Here is a 13,171-nt window from a genome sequence, read left to right as displayed (position 1 = left end):
CTTAAGTCCTAGAATAGGTTCAGGGCACACTTTGGGGCCCCAGGAGGGAGGGAGTGTTGTAAGGAGGCTATATTTATTCAGGTCCTGGGAGGCTACCCAGAAAAAGATGGGAGACAAGGCCCTACCCTCGGACCGATACCTTGTTCATGGGATTTTTTAATCTGATGAGGCAATAGTTCCTAATTTTAGAGTCTCCTATCTAATGGGAGAGACCATCTCTGCCTCCAGGGGATCTCCTAGTGTGATGGGAGGGACATGGTGAATATCCCCTGAAGTCTTGCCTGATGAGGGAGACATGTTATCAATTCCCAGGGAAGTTTCCTGACTGATGGAGGAGATATACATCTAGGGCGCCTTCCTGACTTTCACTGAAGATTTCCATTTTGTGTGAACTTTTCTTACAGCATCCCTTCCTTAACCTATACACACGTGCTGCTCTCTCTCCAGAACTGAGTTTCATGAGAGCAGAATGGATCTCTTGTCTTTGGGATTTCTGGTCCCAGCTTGCTGCTGGGCATCCTAAGGGATGCTTGAAGATTGGCCACATTCTCAGGAGCTTCCAACAGTCAGGGTTCTCAAGCTACTCAAGGGTAGACAAAGCAATGTAGAGAATGAGAGTCACCAGAGGAGGGGATTGTGAGGGGTGGCCTGGGCCTGGGGTCTGCCCTCTCACCCTCTCTCCACCCTCTTCTGGAAGCCCCTGCAGCGCCGTCTGTGGCTTCTCACAAGAGAGCCCCACAGCCTCTCCCCCCATGGGAGCTGGGTGCAGAGGTGGGCACCTCTGTCTGTGTAAGAGAGGACACACATCAGACCCGGGCCCGACGGGCAAGGCAAAACTGCTGGTTACGTGGCTTTAAAGTAGTGGCCATTTATAAGTTAATGAAAGAGAAAATAGGCACATTATACATACAGCTTTGTCCTTAACGAGGGGAAAAGCCATTGTTTACTGATGTTCGGTTCTAATTATCCACGCACAAGGCTAGCTTTTTTCCAGCAGTGCCATGTGCCCCCATTCTGCTATCTTCCACCACATTCCTTTAACCCATTCGGTGCCCAGCTGGGCACCGGCTCATCCCTCAAAGCATCAGTCTCCAGCGCCGCCTGAGTAGCCAGTTTCTGTATGAATCTGTAGGACCCCTGACCCGGAGACTCCCGGCTGCTATTGGTGTCCTCTGCTCCGCTCAGCTGGCCGGCCAGGTGGAGGACAGCGCTGCCAGGGCCCTCGTGGCAGCCACCCTGGGAGGGAGGCAGAGCTCAGGAATGGCTGCTTTTCTGAGGGAGGGGGTTGCAGCCTAGCAGGAAGGACCTAACCGAGGGGACAGATGGGGGGTGGGGGCTGCAAGCCGGGGACTCCCCAGGAGACAAGGGCTCAGGAGCACCACCCAGCGATCCTATCCTTTGTGGTTTCTCTGAAACCATCAAGAAGGAAGGGGACTGAAGGAGTTACACACTGGAAGGGGCTGGGGGGGGTGGCTTGGTCAACCCCAGACCCTTATCATCAGGGGCATACTTGAGCTGTCTTCTGGAGCCTGGGCTGGGAGGGAATGTGGCTTTCCATTCAACTTTCTGGGTGAGTTACAGGCAGTAGTTACGAATTTGCTAGTACTGGGAATACCTTCACAGCTGTGTCTGCAAGGGGTGGGATGGGAGGAGGTGGGGGAGGTTGGGGAGGTGGTGGTGGGGGAGTCCAGGATGGATTAAATAGGCAGTTGGACAACTTTTGTTTGAAAATACATTTGAAAATTTAGATTAAAATGGACAAAGTCCTAGAACAACACAAATGACCAAAACTGGCAAAAGAAGGCCTGTAACTGTTAAAGAATTTGAATCTTTTTTTTTTTTTTTTTTTGTCAATTGAAGTATAGTTGATTTGCAATGTTACAACATGTCAGTTTCTGGTATACAGCAAAGTGATTCAGTTATACATACGTATGTGTATATATATATTCTTTTTCATATTCTTTTCCATTATGTTTTTAAAGTATACACATTAATAATTATTTTTATTTTGCCAAAGTGAAAATAACTTTCATCAAAAGTTAATTCTCTTCTTAATTCCTTATAAAACAAATTCATTAAAATGTTCATTCTTTTGGTTTTTCTGGTTTACTTTCTCATTTTGAGCTTAACTTTTCTAGCCTGTTTCTCTCATATTTTGTCATTGGATATTGGATACAGTTCCCTGTGCTATGCGGTTCGACCTTGTTGTTTATCTATTTTATATATAGTAGTTTCTATCTGCTAATCCCAAACTCCTACTTTATCCCTCCCCCACTCCCTTTCCCCTTTGGTAACCATAAGTTTGTTTTCCATGTCTGTGAGTCTGTTTCTCTTTCGTAACTAAGTTCATTTGTGTCATATTTTAGATTCCACATTTAAGTGATACCATATGGAATTTTCTTTCTCTTTTTGACTTACTTCACTTAGTGTGGTCATCTCTAGGTTCATTCACGTCACTGCACACGGTATTATTTCATTCTTTTTTATGGCAGAGTAGTATTCCATTGTATGTATGTACCACATCTTCTTTATCTATTCATCTGTTGATGGACATTTAGGTTGCTTCCATATCCTGGCTATTGTAAACAGTGCTGCTATGTATTCAGTAGGTTGGAGTGCATATATCTTTTGAAATTATAGTTTTTTCCAGATGTAGGCTCAGGAGTGGGATTGCTGGATCATATGGTAGTTCTTTTTTTTTTAAATAAATTTATGCATTTTATTTATTTATTGGCTGCATTGGGTCTTCGTTGCTGCACGTGTGCTTTCTCTAGTTGCGGCGATCAGGTGCTACTCTTCATTGTGGTGCCCAGGCTCCTTACTGCAGTGGCTTCTCTTGTTGTGGAGCATGGGCTTCTAGGCACACAGGCTTTAGCCATTGTAGCACACGGGCTCAGTAGTTATGGCTTGTGGGCTCTAGAGAGCAGGCTCAGTAGTTGTGGTGAGGCATGTGGGCTTAGTTGCTCTGAGGCATGTGGGATCCTCCTGGACCAGGGCTCGAACCTGTGTCCCTTGCATTGGCAGGCGGATTCTTAACCACTGCGCCACCAGGGAAGTCTCAGTAGTTATATTTTTAGTTTTTTAAGGAAACTCCACACTGTTTTCTGCAGTGGCTGTACCAATTTATATTCCCAACAACAGTGTAGGAGGGTTCCCTTTTCTCCTCACTCTCGCCAACATTTATTATTTATTGTTTGTAGACTTTTTGATGATGGCCATTCTGACTGGTGTGAGGTGGTCCCTCATTGTAGTTTTAATTTGCATTTCTCTAATAATTAGTGATGTTGAGCAACTTTTCATGTGCCTATTGGCCATCTGTATGTCTTCTTTGGAGAAATGTCTGTTTAGGTCTCCTGCCCATTTTTTGATTGGGTTGTTTATTTTTTTTGTTATTGAGTTGTATGAGCTGTTCGTATATTTTGGAAATTAAGCCCTTGTCAGTTGCATCATTTGCAGATATTTTCTCCCAGTTCACAGGTTTTCTTTTTGTTTTGCTTATGGTTTCCTTTGCTATGCAAAAGCTTATGGGTTTGATTACATCCCATTTGTTTATCCTTGCTTCTATTTCTTTTAAAAAAATTTTTTATTGGGGTATAGTTGATTTACAATGTTGTGTTAGTTGCAGGTGTACAGCAAAGTGAATCAGTTATACATATACATATTGATATAACCACTCTTTTTTTTTTAGATTTTTTTCCCATATAGGCCATTAAAGAGTATTGAGTAGAGTTCCCTGTACTATATGGTAGGTCCTTATTAGTTATCTGTTTTATATGTAGTAGTGTGTATATGTCAGTCTCAATCTCCCAGTTTATCCCTCCCCCATTTACCCTTAGTAACCATAAGTTTGTTTTCTATATCTGTGATTCTACTTATGTTTTGTGAATTAGTTCATTTGTACCCTTTTTTTAGATTCTACATATATCATGTGATATTTGTCTTTCTCTGTCTGACTTACTTCATTTTGCTTTTATTTCTATTGCCTTGGGAGATTGATCTAAGAAAACACTGGTATGATTTATGTCAGGAATGTTTTGCCTGTGTTTTCTTCTAGAAGTTTTATGGTGTCATGTCTTATATTTAAGTCTTTAAACCATTTTGAATTTATTTTTGTGTATGGTGAGAGGGTGTGTTCTAACTTCACTGATGTACATGTAGCTGTCCAGCTTTCCCAGAACCACTTGCAAAAGACTTTCTTTTCTTCATTGTATATTCTTGTCTCTTTTGTAGAAGATTAATTGACCATGTGTTGGTTTATTTTTGGGCTCTCTGTTCTATTCCATTGATCCATGTATCTGTTTTTGTGCCAATACCACACTGTTTTGATTACTGTAGCTTTGTAGTATTATCTGAAGTCTGAGAGGGTTATTCCTCCATCTTTGTTCTTTTTCCTCAGGATTGCTTTGTCAATTATGGGTCTCTTATGGTTCCATATAAATTTTAGGATTATTTGTCCTAGTTCTGTGAAAAATGTCATGGGTAATTTGATAGGAATCACATTAAATCTGTTGCTTTGGGTATTATGGCCATTTTAACAATATTTATTCTTCCAATCCAAGAACATGGAATATCTTTTCATTTCTTTGAATCATCTTCAGTTTCTTTTATCAATGTTTTATTCTCTGCATATGTCTTTCACCTCTTTGGTCAGGTTTATTCCTAAGTATATTATTTTTTGATGTGATTTTAAAAGGGATTGGTTTTTTACTTTCCCTTTCTGATATTTCATTGTTAATGTAAAGAAATACAACAGATTTCTGTATGTTAATCTTGTATTCTGCTACCTTGCTGAATTCGTTTATCTGTTCTAGTAGCTTTTATGTGGCATCTTTAGGGTTTTCTATATAATATCGTATCATCTGCATATAATGACAATTGTACCTCTTCTCTTCCAATTTGGATACCTTTATTTTTCTTATCTGATTGTTGTGGCTAGGACTTCCAATACTATGTTGAATAGAAGAGGTGAGAGTGGGCATCCTTTTCTTGTTCCAGATTTTAGTGGGAAGGCTTTAGCTTTTCACTGTTGAGTATTATATTGGCTGTGGGTTTATCATAAATAGCATTGTTTTGTTGAAATATGTTCCCTCTATACCCATTTTGGGAAGAGTTTTTATCATGATTGGATGTTGAATTTTATCAAATGCTTTTTCTGCATCTATTGAGATGATCATGTGGTTTTTGTTTTTTCTTTTGTTGATATGGTGTATCACATTGATTGATTTGTGTATGTTGAACTATCCTTGTGACCCTGGGATAAAACCAACTCGATTGTGGTGTATGATCTTATTTATGTGTTATGGGATTTGGTCAATATTTTGTGGAGAATTTTTGCATCTATGTTCACCAAAGATATTGGCCTCTAATTTTCTTTTTTGGTAGTTTCAGGGTGATGGTGGCTTCACAGAATGACTGGGACTATCCCCTCCTCTTCAATCTTTTGGAAGTGTTTGAGAAGGATCAGTGTAAGTTCTTCTTTGTATGTTTGGTAGAATTTCCCAGTGAAGCCATCTGATCCTGGACTTTTGTTTGCAGGAAGGTTTTTTTTGTTCTTTGTTTTTTAAATTATTATTACAGAGAGCCTGAATCCTTAATTAACAGTGTCCTTACAGAGAAAACTCCCGGCTCCTACTGCAGCCCTTCCCATGGCAGTTATTGGACATTTGTTGGTATTAATAAAGCTGGGACTTCAATCCACCTTTACCTCCTTAGGCCTGTTCTATACACTAAAACCCTGAGAGAAGAGAGTCATGTTTTAATCCTCCTTACCACCCTTAACCCAGAAGAAATGTCCTGCAGCATCTCATAAATACCTCCTATTTATTTGCAGCTTTGAATGGGCAACAGAAGGGCCTTTTATGAGAATATTTATTAAGGGTCTATGTGCCAAGCAAGTCATCTCTATTGATGTTATTTAATCCACACAAGCATCCTGCAAGAGAGACATTATTATCTTCATCTGAGGTTCAGAGAAGTGGACTGACTTGTCCAAGTTAGTGAGAAGCCATCTGACTCCAGAGGTTATTCTTTTTCCATTGGACTGCAGTGATGCCAGAACAAGCCTGCCCCTCCTTTAGGGAAAGGAAGGTCATGACTGAGTCCTCTCCCCACCCCACATACCAGCCCCCGTCTTCAGCTTTCAACATCGAGTTCAGCGTTCCTGGTCCCTCCCACCCTGACTACAGTGCATGGGAATTTCTTCAGTGGGTCAATGACCCTCTTACATAGCAGCCCCCAGAACTGAACGTGGCATTGAAAGGCATGGTTGGCTATTCTGGTTATCTATTTATTGCTAGGTTAAAAATTACTCCAAACTTAGTGGTGTGAAACAACCATTTATTATGCTTTTAGACTCTGTGGGTCAGAAATTCAGATAGGGTACAACAGGGATGCTTGATCTCTGCTCCATGGTGTGGGCGCCTCAGCTGGGAGATTCAAAGGCTGAAGGTGACTCAGCCGCTGGGGGCTGGAATCATCTGAAGGCTTGTTCACTTGCATGTCTGGTGGCTGGTGCTGGCTGTTGGCTGGGACCTTAGCTGGGACTCTCAGCCAGAATATCTGCATGTGGCCTCTCCAGATAACTCTGGCTTCCTCACAGGATGGCAGCTAGAGTCCCATGAGAGAGCCAGTTAAAAGCGTGTTGCCCTTTTTGACGAGCTCTGCTAGTTGTGCGGTATCGTGACTGCAGCATTCTGTTAAGTTGCCACAAAGCCCTGCCCAATTTCCAGGGGAGGAGAAATAGACCACTTCTCGATAGGAGAGTGTCAAGGTTCTAGAAGAGCAGGTGGCACTGGAAATATTACTGTGGCCATTTTTGGAAAATACACTGTGCTTCACAGCCCCAGCTTAGAGGAGGCTCTCCACTTAGGAGGACCTGAGAGGCGCCCATGATTTATAACTTCATTCATTCAAGCAACACATAGTGTTCACCATGTGCCAGCTGCTGCCTCCCCAACTGGTCCCCAGCTGCACAGCCGTTCAGCCCCGCCCCCACCCAGGTGCGTCCCCAGAGGCCCTGAGAGGTTTGATCAGGATGAGAGAACTGTGGGCTAAGCTCTCTCCAGCCTTCTGGGAGACATTGTTCTGGGTCACTGTGGCTACAGCCCAGAGAATAATTTCCCCCTCTGGGGGCTGCTGTTGAATTGAGGTTTTATACTCTCATTTCTGAAAGAGCAGATGTACTGAACAGTGTCTGTTCATTGAAGAAAATAATAAGTTATTTACTTTTATATCGCTCTTATTTTGTGGCCTCCATAAAGAAGTGGTTCCTCAGTAGGAAAGAGGTTCCTGCCCTTTGGTCAGACTCAGAAGTGGGAGGATCCATTTGTGAAGTAGGTCCTTGTGGTGTAAAGAAGCTAGGATTGCTCCTTTAACTCTTTAGCACACAAGTTTGGCTAGTATAACTGGCTTACAGCTATCACCCTGGAAAATGTAAAGAGCTGGTCATGACAAGTTGAGATATAGCTAGCATAATAATCACAATAATAACCAATAGGGGCTTCCTAGGTGGCGCAGTGGTTAAGAAACTGCCTGCCAATGCAGGGGGACATAGGTTCAATCCCTGCTCCAGGAAGATCCCACATGCCACGGAGCAACTAAGCCCGTGCGCCACAAAAGAATAATAATAAATAATAATAATAATAATAATAATAATAATAATAATAATAACGAATAAGTATCATACTCCAGGCTCTGGGTTGAGCATTTTACACACCATCCCATTTAATCCTTTTAACAATGCTGTGAAGAAGGTACTAAAATTGTTTTCACAAATGAGGAAACTAGTTACTAAGGTTCAGAGAAGTTAAGTAATTTGCCTAAGGACACACAGCTAGGAAGTGGTGGAACTGGGATTTGAATCTAAATCCATGGACTCCAGAGACTGTGCTCTTAATTTGGGCCATGCTGTGCAGATAGTAGGCCTGATAGCTTAAAGGGAGGGGCAGGAATCAGCGTGCAATAAGCTGAGTGTTGGATCTCTCTTGGCTGGAACCAAGGGCTCATTCCGATGCCTCAGTCTGCTCATCTGTAAATGGGGATGATGCCTACTTGAGTGAGTTACGTAAAGCACCAGTGTAGTCCTCCAGACCCAGCGGACATTCAGTGCATGACTGGGGAGTCCCCTTCCCTTTCTCCTTCCTCCATAATTTACTTGAGCTGCCCCTTAGAGGGGGCCTCCCTGCCCAGAAGTAGGGGGATGGACAAGATGACTTACCCATGGGCTGTTCTAAAATATCTGGTTCCCTAAGTTCCTGCTGGTTTTCGAGATTCCAGTCCCTCTCACCATGCTTTTCATTGGGGGAGCTTTAAATGATTTTATAAAAACTGCAAATGTACAAGGTAATTGAGTCTTCTGTTTTATTACCCTGAGCTGCCTGGACCTCGCCTGGCCTCCTCCTCACTCACCGAGCTGCTGGAATAAAGTTGGAAGTGTTTGCACTGGTAATATATAGGACTTAATTAACCTGGCCTTTTATAGCATTTCCAATGAAGGGTTGGAACGAACTTCGAGGCAGCTTGAGAAAAGGGAAGGGGGGGCCTGGGGTGGGAGTGTGTATGTATGTACAACGCTAGAGGTTTTTTTTTTTTCTTTCCTGTTCTTTTCTGCAGTACTTTAATCAGCATTTAATGGCCCAGTCGAAAATCCATCATTTGGACCCAGGCACTGGTGGGAAGGGCTGGAGGGGAAGCCTGCCTTCTTCTCTCCATCCCAAGCCCTACAACAGGCCGTGGAATGGTCAGTGAGTCTGGCCACACCAGCCTCATTCCCAGAAACTTCCAGCAGAGGCGAATCCAGCTCACCTCAGATAGGAGATGATGAGTGCACATTAACAGGTAGACTCTCTGTGTAGGCCAGTACCACTCCCTACGCCAGTGCACCCCAACCTGAGAAGGCTCCATGGGGTCGTGTCCTCATTCCTGGGAGCCTGAATCAGTGTCCTATCCTGCCTACCCCTCCCCACTCTGTTCCCCAACATTCCCACTGCTTTCCCCTCTTAGCCTGAGGCCATCCTTCATTCGGACACCCTTCTAAACCAGCCCAGGAAAAAATGACTCAACTCAGACCCACCGTGGGCATAGGGGGATGGGTTTATAACAGCCAATGTAGCTTCATGCCGGAGGACCATTATTTTAGGGAGACTTCCAAAAGAGGGCAGTCAGAGTAAGAGCCTCTCAGCAGCTGCCTACTCAAACCATTGCTCCACATACCATAGCTCATAAATCCTACCCCGACACTGCGGAGTGGTTACATCATCCCAAACCTCATGCAACAATTCGATTTGGAAATAAAAAGGCAGGTGTTAATTGACTCACTCCCTCTGCCCCTTTGCGGTGCCCCTGACCCTCAATAGCTTTTAACCTCGCAGTTAATAAAAGTTTGGGGCCCAGCCCCAGCACAGTTCCTCATTCATTCTTTCATAACGTCAGCACATTCTTACTGAGTGACTGTAATGCAGAAGTCATTGACCAGTCCCTTCAGGGAAAGGGTTAGGTGGCCGAAGATGAGCAAGAAGCATTTCATGACGAAGGCTTCCGGACGATGCTCACAAATGACACACAGTAGGGCAGCAGGTGCTCCGGGCCCCCAGAGAAGGCCTGGCTGCAGCCAGAGTTTTAGAGGAGTCTCCAGCCATTGAGTTGATCGCTCTTGAGGTTGCCTGCTTAGCATGCATCCCTCCTCTAACAGCACCCAGATTCTCCTCTGGGGAACCCATATCTCTTCCACTAAGTCTCTGTGGTTTTGAATGGGGTCGAATGTCTGGGATCCTCTGGACTCAGCCCATGACTGGAACTAGCTCATCAGAGCAGGTCAGCTCCCTGGCCCAGTGGCTAGTTCAGTGATGGGTGTGGGATTGGAGCTGGCCTAATGAAAGCTGTTGCTGCAACTACTAAAAAGGAGAAATTCTTTTTTTTCCCATCTGGTTGGCCAGGAGTAGGCCTGGCGCTGCTGGCTGCCATCTTGCTCTCACACGGGAGACGCTTCCTGAGCCTCAGAGTGAAGCCCTGGCTTTACTGCCTCGTGCAGGAGAACCTTTAGCTTCAGGTCATGCTGTCTCCTGCACCACTGTAAGCAGCTTTGGCTTTTCTGTGTGTGTATTATCCTGGGTTCAAGTGACCCTATGTCTACCTTCAGCTAGACTGTGCCCAGGAATAATTTCAAGAAAAGCAGAGCTGAGAGATGGAAAGAAAAAGATTGTTGATGGATAACTGGATCCAGCCTTGTCTGAGGCTTGGCAGCCCCTGAACTCTCAGTTAAGTGAGCCCGTGAACGGCTCAAGTTTTATCTCTGCTTACAGTTGCATAAGTCAGTTTCCTTAAAATTTCTGTTGCTGATTCCGTGTCTGAGTTACAAGCTTTCTAGGTACTGAGAGCAATTGGAAGTCACCCTGTCCATCCCCAAACTCAACAGTCAAGGCCAAGAAGACATAGGCTCCTTTCCACTTCCTCATTTGTGATAGCAATTCAGGGTCAAGCCCTGGCAATAGAAAGGCTAGAACACATAATCACAGGGTACTTTTAAAAAAGGGCTGCACTAGCGTGACTGTGAAAGTGAGTGCTTCTTTCAGTTTGCACCCTAGGCTGCTCCCACCTCACCCCAGTCCTGGCCCTGTTCAGGTTGCTGAGTGTCCACACCTGTCTCGAGACCCAGCCTGAAGAATTCAAAGCTGAATGCTACTGTCCTTCTTCCCCTAGAGATGGGCTTGGCCCATTTTCTGGGCCTCGGAGGATAATATTTCATAAAGGCCTGTTCTGGGGCTTTACCAGCCCAAACCAGAGCAGAACCAAGAGCAGACTCATCTTACCCCAAGTATCCTATAAAAGGGGAATTAACCTACAGCATCCATGTTTGAGAAGAGGCCCAGGCACAGAGACATCAATGGAGAATCTTCACATTAGGTTAGGCTCAGATCATTTTTTTAAAAATATTTATTTATTTATTTATTGGCTGTGTTGGGTCTTCATTGCTGCATGCAGGCTTTTCTCTTGTTGCAGGGAGCAAGGGCTACTCTTCGTTGTGATACGCAGGCTTCTCAGTGCAGTGGCTTCTCTTGTTACATAGCATGGGCTCTAGGAGTGCGGGCTTCAGTAATTGCAGCACATGAGCTCAGTAGTTGTGGCCCTTGGGCTTAGTTGCTCCGTGGCATGTGGGATCTTCCCCGACCAGGGATCGAACCCATGTCCCCTGCATTGGCAGGCAGATTCTTAACCACTGGGCCGCAAGGGAAGTCCCAGGCTCAGATCCTTGCAGACACCGGATTTACTGTTATCTTTATTTCATTTGTGTTCATTGGTGATTCAACTTATCTTAGGATGAGACAGGGTCCTTCTGGGGCACAGACTAGTTGGAGAGAGTGTTGGGCAGTGGACCTGGGGGGACTCCTGGGATAAAACACACACATGAAAACCAAGAGCTGCTCGCTGTCGTGCAGGAGGCCGCGTGGCCTGAAGCCAGAGGCCCTCCCTTGATCGCACCGAGGGATCTGTGCTCTGTGTCCTTCAGCACAGCCCCTAGCTCCTCTGACCTCTGCTACCTCGATTGGGAGGGTCAGACTGTACAGGATGAGCTCTGGAGGCAGAAAGGTCTGGTTACAACCCCAGCTCTGACCCCCTTGGGCAGGTCCCACTCTGAGACTGGCTTCCTCATTATTATTCCTTGACGAGAATCATAAAGGTGCTTCCCTCTTTGAGTCATTTTAAGATTTAATGAGATAATTAAGTGCTTAGCACAGAGCCTGATATAATTTCTCAATTAATTATTATTAGTGTTAATATTATTCTATAAAACAAAAGGGCATATCAGAAGATCAAAAGTACCTACCAAGCGTTGAAGCTCAGATTCTAGATCTAGTCCCAGCCCTCTGGGAACAATTGTTTTCAGGGCATTCAAAAGCCAGCGTGAATTGTACACCTAACTATGAGCTCTCTGGGGGAAGAGCCAAGTCCCGCCATTTCCATTTTAAGAGGTCCTCACTACCTCTAGCCCACAGCAAATTTCCATCAGGATTCCTCTCGGGCAGTGGTTTTCACTTGCCTTCCCCTCTTCTTAATGATGATGTCTTTTCTTTCGCCTGAGAAATTTTAAAAGGGAACTTGTATCCCTCACATATGTCACCTAGGTGACTCTTAAACCATATGCCTCTTGACTGCTAATTTCTTTTCAGATATGTGTCCTTTTCCATACTTAGATCATCAGTACCTTGAAGGCAGGGACAGGTCTTAAACTACTTGGTGTCTCCATAAATCTAGGTACAGAGCAGGTACTCAGACATCAGTATTAGGCCCAGGAGCCCCTGTCTATCTGGGTACTGTGTGCTTGGGTGCGGGCTGGACAAGAGAGGGCATGAAGGAGGTTCCTGGGAATGAAGAGGCCCTCTGATTGCAGAAGGGATCCCATATTCTCTTTGGCCAACTGGACTACTCAGAAAGTTCTTTCTGAAACAGCAGCAGTCAGAAAGACTTGGGGAACGCAGTTGAAACACAGCACCAATGCCAAGTCCTAACGCTGCTGGAGAAATAGCCCCGCGCCCCTAGATCCCATTAACATGTCATACCTTAATGCGGCCATATTTTCGGAAAGCCAGTATGAGCTGAATAGCTGATTGGTATGCAGCTCCGGGTGGGGGTAGGGGCTCCGGCGGGGGGCACTCTGCAAAGGGGATGTAATTGAGCCTCAGAATGTTCGATGTGTGCCCCAAAAGGAGGGCGTTTGGGGGTGCGACTGCAAGAGCAGTGGGCTTGTTCAGGAGCTTTGTGTGCAGGAGAGCTTGAGCGTTGCTGCGAAGTCCCAGTGCGGCTCCCACCCTCACTCACCCCAAGCCCCCACCCCACTGGGGCCACCCACTCACCCTTGGGGTCCATAACTTTACATTTCCCAAGCAGACCCCATCGGCGGCTCTTCTCAGATAAAATACATCATCATTTGCTCCATTAGAAAATAAATGTATGGCTATATTATGGGATTTGCATTCCATTACCTTGGTTTGCATGCCATAAAACATTTATTACACCCTTGGGCTAAGGTCTTAATGATGACTGGGTGCGAGGCACGAATGTGGTGCTGGTCCTGCTCGGGAGCCAGAGATGAATGCCTTTTGATGTCACCCAGCTAATAGTTGTTCTCACCAATTTGTCCCATCAGAAGACATTAGAGTCAGGCCCTGTGCGGGGC

At 44.9% G+C, this 13,171-nt stretch overlaps 1 long non-coding RNA gene across 3 annotated transcripts in view; it reads left to right on the top strand.

The window, feature by feature from the left end:
* The window catches only part of LOC130853705 (uncharacterized), an 87,049-nt gene extending 79,445 nt beyond the window's left edge, over positions 1 to 7,604 (top strand). For all 3 annotated transcript variants that reach the window (XR_009053857.1, XR_009053855.1, XR_009053858.1), the window contains one exon: positions 5,383 to 7,604. This is a non-coding gene — a long non-coding RNA (uncharacterized LOC130853705). The remainder of the gene's footprint in view (positions 1 to 5,382) is intronic.
* The last annotated feature ends 5,567 nt before the right edge of the window (positions 7,605 to 13,171 follow it).

The sequence above is a fragment of the Hippopotamus amphibius genome, chromosome 5 (genome assembly GCF_030028045.1).
Source record: "Hippopotamus amphibius kiboko isolate mHipAmp2 chromosome 5, mHipAmp2.hap2, whole genome shotgun sequence".
In the NCBI taxonomy this organism is placed as follows: Eukaryota; Metazoa; Chordata; class Mammalia; order Artiodactyla; family Hippopotamidae; genus Hippopotamus; species Hippopotamus amphibius.
Note: the sequence above shows the minus strand (reverse complement) of the source record. Positions and strands in the feature narration are given on the sequence as shown.